We start from the raw sequence: 12,185 nt of genomic DNA on the forward strand, positions 1-12,185 counted from the left end.
TATATATCTAGATATATATGTATATCAGTATCTATGTATAGTGTCCTTTCGTTATTTGCCTCGTCTTCCTCCATCTCTACATTTTATCCGTCTGTTCGTTTCCGCCTCATTTGCTGTCACAGTCTGTCCATATTCAGCCACTGGGTTAGTTCATTTGTAGCTACAACCAGAGGAAATGGTGCATCAGGCTCCTTCACTAGGCTGTTATCTGTACTCATGGTTGGAGCTGTGTATGTGTGTGTACGTGTGTGTGTGTGTGTTTGTGTATGAGTGCATATACAAGAGAGTGCATATCTATGAGGAGTCTGTGCAGGTGTGTATATTTACGTGCATTACAAAGTGCAATTGTGTGTGTGTGTGTGTGTGTGTGTGTGTGTGTGTGTGCGGGCGCTCGCATGTGTAACCGTTCGTGCCAATTATTTCATTACCGGCTGACAGATTTCTCTTTCCACTATTACTGCTCCCCTAGCCACAGGCACCGGCAGAAAACCCAGCAGTCACACACGCATACACAAACACACACACACACACATACACAAGCTTGCACACAGCAACCAGTTCAAGTCCATCAATTAAGGAGGCAATTTGCTCAAGTGGTTCCACCTGGGCCAAAAGGCAGGTGGGTGGCTATGCTCTGTTTACCTATCAGACACTATTAGGGCTGAGATGTCACTGGTTTTACTTCTGCCCTGCCTCCATAATGTCAGTTCTGCCTTTTTGTCTGCCTGCATGTCAGATGGGTTGTGTATTATGTGTGTGTGTGTGTGTGTGTGTGTGTGTGTGTGAGAGATTATGTCAAGTCTTCAGATGATAACTGGAATGTACTGTATCTGTCAATGTGTGGCAACCAAATGACAGATGACACCAGCGTTTCCTGGATGTGGAGTGTATGTGCACGTATGCATGTTACGTGTCGGGTTATCAAGCTGCTGACATGCAGGAGACATCGCAGATGCTTCTTCTGTTCACACACATCTCCATCTTTGACAAGATTGCTTCAGCGATCCCTCGATGTGTGGGTTTTGTTATTTTGGTGTGCGCTTCCATGTGGACTGTGTGCATGTGTGTGGCCACTGCAGCAATATTTCATCCTCTCCAGAGTCCCATAAGAACCTGCCGCACACTGTGTTATGTGTGTGTGTGTGTGTGTTATGTGAGTGAGCAAGTGACCCTTTGTGGCTCTGTATGCATATGTATACACGGCTGCCTCTGTGCCTGTGTGTGCACATCTACACTTGCTCGCAGCATTTATTCACTATCTTGAAGAGGAGTGTGTGTTCAGAATGTATGATGAAACTTCACACACACACACACCACTCCACACACTCATACAGTCTGTTTGATAAATTAGACTTGGAGCTACAGGAATTTGCTTTGCAATGTACTAAAGCAAACACAAGATAGTGCATACAGTCTGTCAAGCTCCGGTGTATATTTGTAAGTGTGTATGAGTGTGTGTGTGTGTGTGAATGCGTATGTCTACATTTGAATTTGTCAGTACACCTCTGCATGTTAACTCGACGTCGCTCAGACACTTTGTGGCCGCGGCGTTATCTGCAGACAGGGCGAGGGCGGCGTGTTTACACGCCAACCTGCGCACACCGGTAAACACGCAGGAGGTAAAATCGCACTGACAGGACCTCCACGTCAATGTTTCCTCTCCCCGCCATTTGATTTAAGCAAGGGCGTTCTGTTTCCTGCATCCCCATAAGCCCTATTTCCTTTCAACTCATTGGATGTGGTATTATCCTTGGGCTTATGTGCCGGTGCGCAAGGTATAATTTATTGTCTGTTCAGCAAGGCAAATGTGCAAGCCAGGCATATTTCATTTGCTGAATACATATCATTATAAAAATATGATTTTTTTCCACCCCTTATTTTGTGTTTCACACTGTGTGGTGAAATGCTATCTAGGGTACGTCTGATTCATGCCTTTACTGTGAATTTTCTTGGTGATAATAACCTCTGAAATATGGAATACCAGGTGTGTGAGGAATAGGAGGATAACTCCATGTTATGAAAGGAGGAAAGATGTGTGCCAGACAGATCAATGTATACCAAATTGAAAAATGTGCATTACTTTTCAGATGATGAAACACTAGGTTGGAGAAATCAGTGACCCACTTGCCCTTTTATATATAAAGTATATATACGCCTCTGTTTGAGCTGAAACAGACATCTGGCAAACCTGGGTGCTTTAGCACCAATAGCAGTGAATACTCAGCATGACTTGTAAATTATTGTGTACACAGTGCATATCCTGTATGTATTACCTTTAAGTGAAGAATGTGGCTTTAAAAAAATTCCCTAACAGCGGCACCGTAAAGAAACAACACACCACGGAAGAAAGCTTTCTGTATTCATGAGTTTGGTTTTAACAGTCCCTGCAGGTACAATAATGAAGTTGCTCTCCCCCATGTGGAATGGACCGTGATGATTATGATGAAGCAGAATCGCTGGCTGTTTTTTTTTTCCGTTTTTCTTTTTTCTTCCTCCCCTCCCTGCTGTTATATCGACAGAGCTGTAAACATAAGCATAAAACTATATGTAGCAACGATGTAACTGTAAAAAAAGGGCTATTAACAGTTGCAGAGGGAGGGACGGTAAGCCCAGTACTGCAAGACAGCAGAGAGATTCAGGCTATTGTACAACTGGAGCACATGCACAAACTATGCCATTGCATTTCACAGAAGAAATGAAGACTTAAAAGTCAGCATTTTCAGTTTTTCTCTGTTTTATCCATCCATTAGTCATAGCCTCTGTGCTACAACATCCATCAATCAATTTGAGAGTTATAGCAGGTTCCAGCTCCGTGTTTTAAATTTCATGCATCAGATTTTGCAATAAAAATACTTCACAACTTCATCTCCAATGGGTAAACAAGAACAAAACAAGCAGTCATATGAATAATCTGATTCTGGCAACCTGTTGGATCATAGTTTGATACTGTAATGCTTGCCAGCTTCATCAATTATGTCACTGATGATCACCATAAGTGCAGCAAACGTGTTGCGTGTTGTTGTCTCGCTTTGTCGCATGACTAACACCCATGTCAGCACCTTTCCCTCCGCACGCCATAATGGCATTATGAGATAAATGAGTGGCACTGCCTGTTATGACCCATAATGTTATGGCTTGTCCTTTACAGTGAGCTAAACCCATTTTCTCCCACTGCGTTAGATCGAGAATAGGAATTGGAAGCCCACAAGCAATCTATTCACGGGTGCAACAAGCTAAGGGGATGTGACTTGCCAATGTTTTTTAGTGATTTTCATTATGTGTCATTCTATTCTAATTCATTTTCAATTGGACCATAAGAGCTGCCACCGTAAGCAGTACAAAAGGCAGGAACGAACGAAGGAGGATCTTGTTTGGCTGCAAGACATCCCTGAGAAAGAAAATAATGATCTTTATGAAATTGCTTTAGACACAATCTGACAGCCGAGACAAAGCAAGTGGCTGGCCTTGTTCAAATCGATAAAGCCTCCATTAGTTTTCTAAAGAGTAACATGCAATTTGTTTCAGTGGAGCAGCATAGCATTGGTAATATTCTGCCCCTTTGACACAAAAAGCTAATGCACTATAGCCAACCTAATGTCAGATTAAACCTACATTTCTGTCAGATGGAAATGGAGAAATGCTTCCAATGCACTGGATCCATAAAGCATGACCAAGCCTGTTATCACAGACACCACATTTGTGTCACAATGGCCTCCAGGGCCAAGCTGTTGTGAAAGAGAGGAGGAAAACCTTGTTTCCAGATCCATTCAAATGACTGTGATCTCATGCACGGGGAAGATCAAACTTCTTAAGTAGCTATTGATCAGCTAGATGAACAGAGAAGCAGTGATTGATCGAACAGGGGGGAATGACCTCATCTCTGCCTTTGACACAGTGGGAAAGCACAAATTGAAACCTGCAGAAGGGTAAGTACACTTCTCACCCATCATTTCCTCAGGAATGTGTGGATGTATCACATTCAAGCACCCTGGTGGTCACAGAATCAATAGTCTGTAGAGCTAGTTTATGAATAAGATGGACGGAAGGTCCAGCTCAGTTCCCTTAAATCAGCACTCTTCCAGCTTGTATATTAAGCTTGGGTTGGATCATCTGAGGGGTGGGACTGTCTTCTCTTTGAGAGATGGTCGTGATGGACATGTTGCCAGTGTTGCAAGAATGGGCCCAGAGGAGTCCGCCCTTCCTTGGAGGAAAACGCTGATCTGAGAGGATCTCTCGCCCACCAGCTGACAAGCCGATAGACAAATGGCCCTGCTACTCTCTAACCTCTCAAACTATTGGCCCTCCTTCTTCTTGCCCTGTTCCCTAGTGTGTGTGTGTGTGTGTGTGTGCGTCTTCTGCCAAAGACTCCTCTCTTCCTTCATTCAGTCTTGTACTGTATACATGTGTGTACAAGCACTCACATGACTAATTCATACGGCACATGGCGGTGACCAGAACACATTCCCTGGCTACTGTTTGAGTTTTTAATTAAAGATACAGCTGCGGTTATTAAAATCACTCAATCCTTTATGCATTTTCCCACATCTTACATCCAGCAGGAGCACAATCTAGCAATCTGCGCCAGCTTGCTGATCTGTGCCACAATTTACTGCACATTTTATCACCGGCATCTGTATTACATTAATGCGCCAGAGGATGTGAGATGTAGCGTTGCATGTCCTTGCTGATTCAAGGTTTCACAGAGTAGCTCAATTTTAGGTCTTCAAGCTCAGATTGGTGGGGCCTCAGGGAGTTTTAGACGGGACTTCATGGGTGGAAGGGCAGGAATGAAGTGTGTTAGGGTTGATGTCTCTGTGACATCACTATTTCCAAAGGCCAATGAGTCGCTCCAGTAAAAAACTGGAACCTAGAGAGGATCCTCACAGCCAGCTTTTCATTAGAGTCTAACTCCGACCACTGCCTTTTTTTATTGTCCCACAGCACTGCCAAAACGCAATCAATAGGACTTTAGGAAAACTGGGTGCAATAGTGCACACTTTTTACTGTCCCGCAATCGATAGGAACTGTGAAAAACAGTGGCATGAGTAAATATTGAAGATTCACGCACACACATACACACACAGATGAAAACTGCCCCTGGACACAGGACACAAGGGGGTCGTTTGGTGTAGGCTTAGATTACCTTGAAAAAACCACCACAGGTTCCTCCTGCAACTGTGATTGATTCATCGAAGTGAATTAATTAACAAACCCTTTAACTAATGAATCAATTAAGCAATTGATTAATGCACATTACCCCCCTGGGTTATAGCTGATACTGACCATTAAAGATACACTGGGCTCGATTTAAACGGGTGCACAGCAGATTACATGCAGGGGGAACGCTCGGCTTACCTACAGCATGTGTATCGTCGCTGTGAGGGATTTGACGCCGCTGAGGATTTGCCAAGTAAAACACGGTGATTGTGGCATTGCTTCTGTATGCTAAAGGAGTATTACTGCAGCATTAAGTACACGCATATTATCTTTATGTCACTTGAGCCTAAAGCTGTGCTTCAGGGCTGAGTTCCCTAAAATCCCTCCTTTCTGCAGATTAATAATAGATGCTTAAAGAGGAAGAAATACTTAATGACTACACCTCCGCTGCTGTATCTCTCAGTCATATTCGAGTCAGAGCTCACGCTGCACTTCACGCTGGCCTTAGTTGTAATTAAGCTATCTACATCTTTTAGATGAAGGTGATCGTTGGCAAACAACTAGGCCTTTTAACGACTGCGCCTGAAGTGCATTCTGCTTCTTTAGCATAAACCGAATTAATATTCAGATGGAAAAATGCAACACAGCATACACAGATGGCACAAAGAAAATGAAATAGCTGGATGGAAATCTCTGCAATAAGAAAAGAATAAAGAGGAAAACCATAAAAACAACAGTTGTGCAGCAGTCCTTAAATATCTTACATAAGCATCCACTTTTTGACAACTCTGGTGCATAAAGGCAACTATCCTACAGAATCTGCACTTGTAGAACTGGTCCCATTCCTATGTGAATGCCATGCATCTACTGGTCACTATCAGACAATGGGCTGACATCTTGAAGGCTGCGATCGAGGGCATGCCGCTTTCCAGACGTTGCAGAGTGCAGTGGCCTTTTTCCTGCAGTGGCCTGAGCTTAGCGTTGAGGGCTTTGTAAAGGTGACCTGATTAGGCATTGTTCCACAAGGACCTCTTAAAGTGAAAGTGCACCTGATGACCTCTCCCCGTGAATGTCTCCCTGTGCATGCCGCATCGCTGGTCATAAACAAGCTGCTCTGTGAAAGTACATGACTACAGAATTGTAATTCCTTCCTTCCTTCCACCTGTTTGTCATAAGGGAAAACAAGAAACAGTCAAACACAAGAGCATGCACATGGTTTGCCTCTCTTCCTAAACTCATATCTTCAGACGTGTTGGGGACCTCCCTTCCTCCACTGAAAACATACGTGCATGACACCAAGCGTTTGCCACTGCTTGACCCAAATCTGCCTGAGGCTGCTCTGAGCAGAGCAGCCACGCCACAGACTGCCACTCTAATCCATAGCTTCTCTGTTTTTTAAAGAGGATCTCTACGACTGTGTGTCTGTCTGTGGTAAATGAAAACCGATTTTGGTCGCCTCGTGTCAGGAGCGGTGTATGAATACACACATCTCTGTCACTTTGAGCCCATTACGAATCACCCTGTGGTTTTTACCTGAGGATCAATAAGTGCAGTCGTCAAGCGGACTGGTGGTAGAGGACGCAGAGAGGCCACTGGAGCAGCGCGGACCCAAGGTTTTATGAAGGAATAAAAAGAAAATATGCTACAGTTCTCCTATGTAACTCAATGTCACAGAGACATTTTAGGCGATGTGCCTCTCTTTGAAATAGGAAATACGAATGGTGTCTACTAATGAAATGGGCACAGTTAAAATTTTGCTCAGCAGTTGTAGCAGGGATTCACAGGGGACTCTCTTCGTAACACCAAGTCTTTTCAGGTCTGTTTTCTCACACACATGAAACATCAAGTGCCCCAAAGCACTAAAAGTGATACTGTAAACCAAAGTGTTTGGTAATAGCCAAGGCCATTCTATGTTAGAGGAGGATTTCTACTTTCAGCATGGAGTCATGTCCATCAAGAAGCAGATACAGATCAATCATTCAAGATTATTCAATTTATCTCCTCTGCAGCTGTGGGCCTTCAGGTTCCCTCATGATTTACATCACTTATGAAGATCATTTTCTACAAAAAATCCTCTTCACTGACAGGGAATGGTTCTAATATGACAACACTGTAACAATAAATCTCTAGAATCTTCCCTTTTGCTAATTTTCACTTAACTCCACAGCTTTACTGCTGTATTAAGAAAGAACTGTAGGCCACTGAGGTTTTCAAGAAGCTGTTCCTCATAACTTTAATTCTAACCCACAGGGTGCCGCAATTTCATGCTACAAATTATTTTCTAGCAGTACTGTTATCTCTTCACTATTTTCTACCTAGATTGCCCTGGGTCCACCAGTGGATTCCCTCCCGCACCAAAAACTATTCCAAGAACCTGTCAGACTCTCTCTATTGCCATGTGACAAATATCTCGGCCAATGAAGAGCAAAATGGGATTTGCTCCATTGCCTGAATTATTGAAGTGGACAGTTTGAGAAATTTATGGCGCAAAAATTCATCCACATTCCCTATGCATAATGTTTTAATATATTCCCAACTACCACCCCCTCCTCTCCGCATCCTCATTTCTCAGCACACGAGATCCCGTGTCACATTATGGTTGGGGAGCTGACACAACGAGGTGTGCGACTCCCAGGAATGCACTCGCAGACACGTTTGGTTACCTAACAGCACCAGCAGGGGGGAACGACGAAAATCCGAATCCTGGATCTCTAGCTAGTTAGCACTCCCACCCTTATCAATGTGATAGCAACTCAGGGTGCATGCTGTCGACAGGCTACTTTCAGATTACATACCATCTCCATACACACAACCACATGAATGCATAGACAGAGAGCTGAGCTCTAAATACATCTCGTCTTTCCTCTTCCTTTTGTTCTAACTCATTGGTTGGTTTGCACAGCCCTGATTTTCTTATGAAGGAACAGTGAGAGAAGATTAAAAGGGGTCTATTCTCTTTTGGGCCCTTGTGCGTGCCTTTCATTTTTCTCACCCCCCCCCCAAAAGACAGTCACTAATGCAGTCCTTTGAATTCATTTTATCAGTTCGTGTTATTAGCCCCTACAGCTGTCTTTGACCTTGGCCATCCTCGTAGCCTAAAGTGAGCATATTCTCAACCCTCCTTTGTGAGCCTCCCTCCCTCCACCTCTCTCTCTCTCTCTCTCTCTCTCTCTCCCCAGTAGATTTCAACAGGGACCTTAAAAACCGTAATGAACTTAAACTGCATCATCACCCAGCGATCCGAGCCCCCCACCACCCCCACCACCTCTGGCCACAGAAGTTGAAAATCCACTTGGTGTCAAGTTTGAAAGCAGTCGAAAATGCAGGCTTAGGGGAAAAATACCTTGGTGTAAAAGCACAACATGATACAGAGAAACAACGCGGCGGTGAAGGTCAAAAATATTGCCTTGCCAGTCAACAAGCCCGACAGTGCTGACGGCCTGAATCTAATGAGAGCCCCCTCGCATTAACACAGCCATGAGCAGCATTTTTTGCGTACTGTTAGGTGGCCACACAATCCTCTTTTTGACCTCTGTGGGGAGGAAAAAACAGAAAGGCAAGCACGCCACAGTAAATTAAAAATCCAAAAGGAAGGCTTTGGGACATGTGCCAGTGCAAAATCCTAAACTCCCCCTTTGTCTCCCCATTTTGGCTGACAGACAAGTTTCTCTCTCTCTCTCTCTTTCAATATGTCTGGACGTTCTCCTAACCCCACAGTTGTCAGGGACTGACCGCGGTAAGGAGTGTTTGCCACTGCTTGACCTGAATATTTGCCCCAGGGCCGGAGGCGGAGAAGGGGATGGCAGGCCATTCCAAGCCACGCATCTATGGGGGAAAAAAAAAAAAAAAACAGCACAAAGGAAAACCCATAACCATTCCTAAGTGCCAAACAGACTCTGCCTCCTGCCCCGGGGTGTACATGCATAAAGGGAATATTAAGTGCTGTTTTTTGTGCCAGGTTCATGCAGTACAATGATTCCCTGGGTTACACCATTTGACTTTCATAAGGAGTTTGAGCAGTAAGTGTACTCAACCTCTGCATGAAGACCTCCCCCGTGGACAGGTATGATTTGTATTTATTATGTTCCATTGTGGGTGGAATTAACGACGGAGGGGGGGGATCTGCCTCAGTGAGACATCAGTTAGATTCTGATGGATCTGGTTTCTGGTGATTGCCAGACTCATTAAACCACACGTCACTCATTCATCTGAATGTCAGCAAATGAAACTCAATTAACCCCCCCCCCCAAAAAAAAAAATATGAATCCACTCTCTACAATGCAGCCACATCCCACAGGCTGTTCCCATCCCCATACAGCATGGCGATCATGACAGACACAATGTGGACAGTGTATTAGAGCAGTGAGCCTCGCTGGGAGGTGTGTGAGTGATGATCGGGATTGAAATTTATCCCGGCTTCAACATGAAAGGGGCAGAAAACACAATAGAAGGTGAATGGAACGACATTAGAACCGCTTGACCTCAATGTTACCCTAAAGCTAGACTCTAGTGCCATCTATTGAAAACGTTTACAGCAAATCAGTATTCTATACAAGCAGAGAGCTGATTATTTTTATGCTACTTTTTTCCCCCTCATGCACAGCTTGAATTTTTATCTTCGATTATGCAGAATTGATCAATCGATTACCCTCCGCCCACATGACCTGTTGGTGAGGAAAATGCAGGTTAGGCGAAGCAAAGCAGAGCAAGACAATCTGTGCTTCATGCAAATGAGCCTGCTTCAGCGTGGATTTTTATTCAAGTGCTACCAAAAGGTGGAGAAAGTCGCTGTCCCCCCCCACACCCTCCAGAAATTGCGCCGAAGCGACGCACACACACTCCGCATTGGGATTATGGCAGCGGAAAACTTCGTTAAACTAAAGGGAATGTGCTGGCGCATTAAACCAGTGCACAGAAAAGTGAGCGGTTGGATCGGCGGAGTTTTGAGTGATTACCTTCTTTGAGCAGGCGGGAGTGAATGAGGAGAATGAGAAAGCAGCAAATCGCCGCTCCGGTCAGTGCCCACGCAACTCTGAGCAGCTGCATCCTGGCGTAGGAGGGTTCGTGGCGGACCGAGACAAGCCGTGCAGCGGGAGAGAGAGACTCCACCTCAGCTCACAGACACGCACTGGTGTAATTCAACATCCCCGCCACCTTTCCTGCAAAATCCTCACTTGATAGTCCGGGTTTGGGCGTGATAAAGAGGGCTGGGAATCCGTAAAACAACCAAAAATATGTGTAGACGCGCGCTCGCTTTCGCCGCCCGGTGCGTCAGAGTGGCTCCAAACACACGGGGGGCGATTAACCCCCAATCACAGTCTGAGGGGCTGACATCTTTCCGCTCCCTCTTGCTTTCTTTTCTTTTCTTCTCCCTCTTCTTCTTCAAGAGTCTCTCGTCGGCTTAACCGTTAGAGTCTCGCTCGCGACAGGTCCGGCGGAGCGGGCTGCGCCCCTTATTCAGTGCGGCTCCGTCTTCGAGTGCGCACGGCGCGGTCCACACGGCGATGCGGCGCGCAGATGATGATCACAGCTCCCCGCTGCATGTTACGCACATGTCTCTCCCATAGCTGGAGAGGCAGAGGCAAACACTGCCGACCAAGTCGCCTCGCAGCTCTCGTTTTCCCTCCCTCTCTCTCTCACTCTCTCTCTCTCTTCCAGTTCTCCACTATATTGCTCCGTCGCTCCGTCACTTTCCCCCCTCTCACTCTCTCTCTCCCTCTGTCTCTGTTTTCTCTCTCTCTCCTTCCTCCTCGCTCTCTCTCGCTTTCCCCTTTGATTCACTCCAATGCAACTCTTGCCATTTACGCACGAGAACAGCCAGTTTCATAAACCATGCGTCTCCCGGAATAATCCCCCTGTTCTTCTTCTTCATCTGCGCTCCTGCTGGAAACACCCCCCCCTCCAAAAAAGCCTCTGTGGCCGACAGATCACCCCCCCACCCGACTTTTCTTTGAAGACAAATGAAACACCACACCGAGCAAAGACCTGGCTGCGCAGGTTATTTCTGCCTAGTTTGTCCTCTCATTAGATCATCTACAAAGATCAGAACAGTTGCAGGCAGGAATGTGGGCACATCTCTCTCTCTCTCCATCCCTGTGTGTGTTCCTCAAACGAAATCGACTTCCCCCCCTCTGCTTAGCTCCAGGTTACGTCACAACTCCCCCAAATAATCTCCTCCAGCTACAAAGCACGAGATAGAGCTGCTATAATAAAATGCTTCCACTGATAAATAAAAGTGAGCAAACCGTGGGTTGCAAGTGATCATCATCAAATGGCATTAAGCCAAACTCAGAGAGTATTTTATGCTCCATTGTAACATTCACTTCATTAAGATTCTACACTTTTTCTGGCTTAAATATTTTCAAAGAGCTGATTTTTGGTGGATTGTCCTGCACTTCATCTCTGGACATGACCAAAAAAAAAAAAAAAAAAAAAAAAAAACTGTAATGAGGAAAACTCTGCCTCCCAGTTATTGAGACAAGCAATAGGCTTTAGGTTAGCCCAGCCTCAGGCTCCTTCTCTAAGAATATTCAACAACCCCCCGAAACCTATTACACATGTGGCCTAAAATTTCATCATATTCCAAACAAAAAAGAACTGATGCCGTTGCAAATTCTTAAATAGCCTCCTCTGCTCTGTGATGTAAAAAAAAAAAAAAAGGATGTCAGGATCCTGTGAGTGGAGGCAATCCGGCTGGAGGAGGACCAATACTGAATAGCAAAACAATAGCTTGTATAATCACCCTCCTCCCATTCTGTTTGCTAATACAGCCATTGTTTCTGGTTTATGTATATGTGCATGCTGCTTAAGTCTCACATGATGTGGGATGTACCACAGAACTATGAAGCCTTCAGATGTTCACTCATTCGTTTATTCACTCAGTGCATCCGTCAGTCGTCCGTTTGGAAGTGACTGGTCACTCTGCCTGCTACAGCCCATATGGCCGCTTGAGCGATCACCACATCCTTGAAAGCGCAGCCGTTTCCTCCTCGGGGATGCTTCTGAGCTTTTATCCCCACGACTGTGTA

General features: G+C 45.2%; 1 protein-coding gene across 4 annotated transcripts in view; it reads right to left on the reverse strand.

The window, feature by feature from the left end:
* tafa5a (TAFA chemokine like family member 5a) overlaps positions 1-12,185 on the reverse strand; it is a 201,642-nt gene that overhangs the window by 76,972 nt on the left and 112,485 nt on the right. The window contains exon 1 of one of the 4 annotated variants that reach the window (XR_001963617.2): positions 10,113-11,757. The exons of the other annotated variants lie outside the window; for them this stretch is intronic. The gene's annotated coding sequence lies outside the window, so the exon portion shown is untranslated. Of the gene's footprint in view, positions 1-10,112; positions 11,758-12,185 lie in introns of those variants that run through there. 4 annotated transcript variants of the gene reach the window in all.

Source organism: Lates calcarifer, linkage group LG18, assembly GCF_001640805.2.
Source record: "Lates calcarifer isolate ASB-BC8 linkage group LG18, TLL_Latcal_v3, whole genome shotgun sequence".
Lineage (NCBI taxonomy): Eukaryota > Metazoa > Chordata > Actinopteri > Centropomidae > Lates > Lates calcarifer.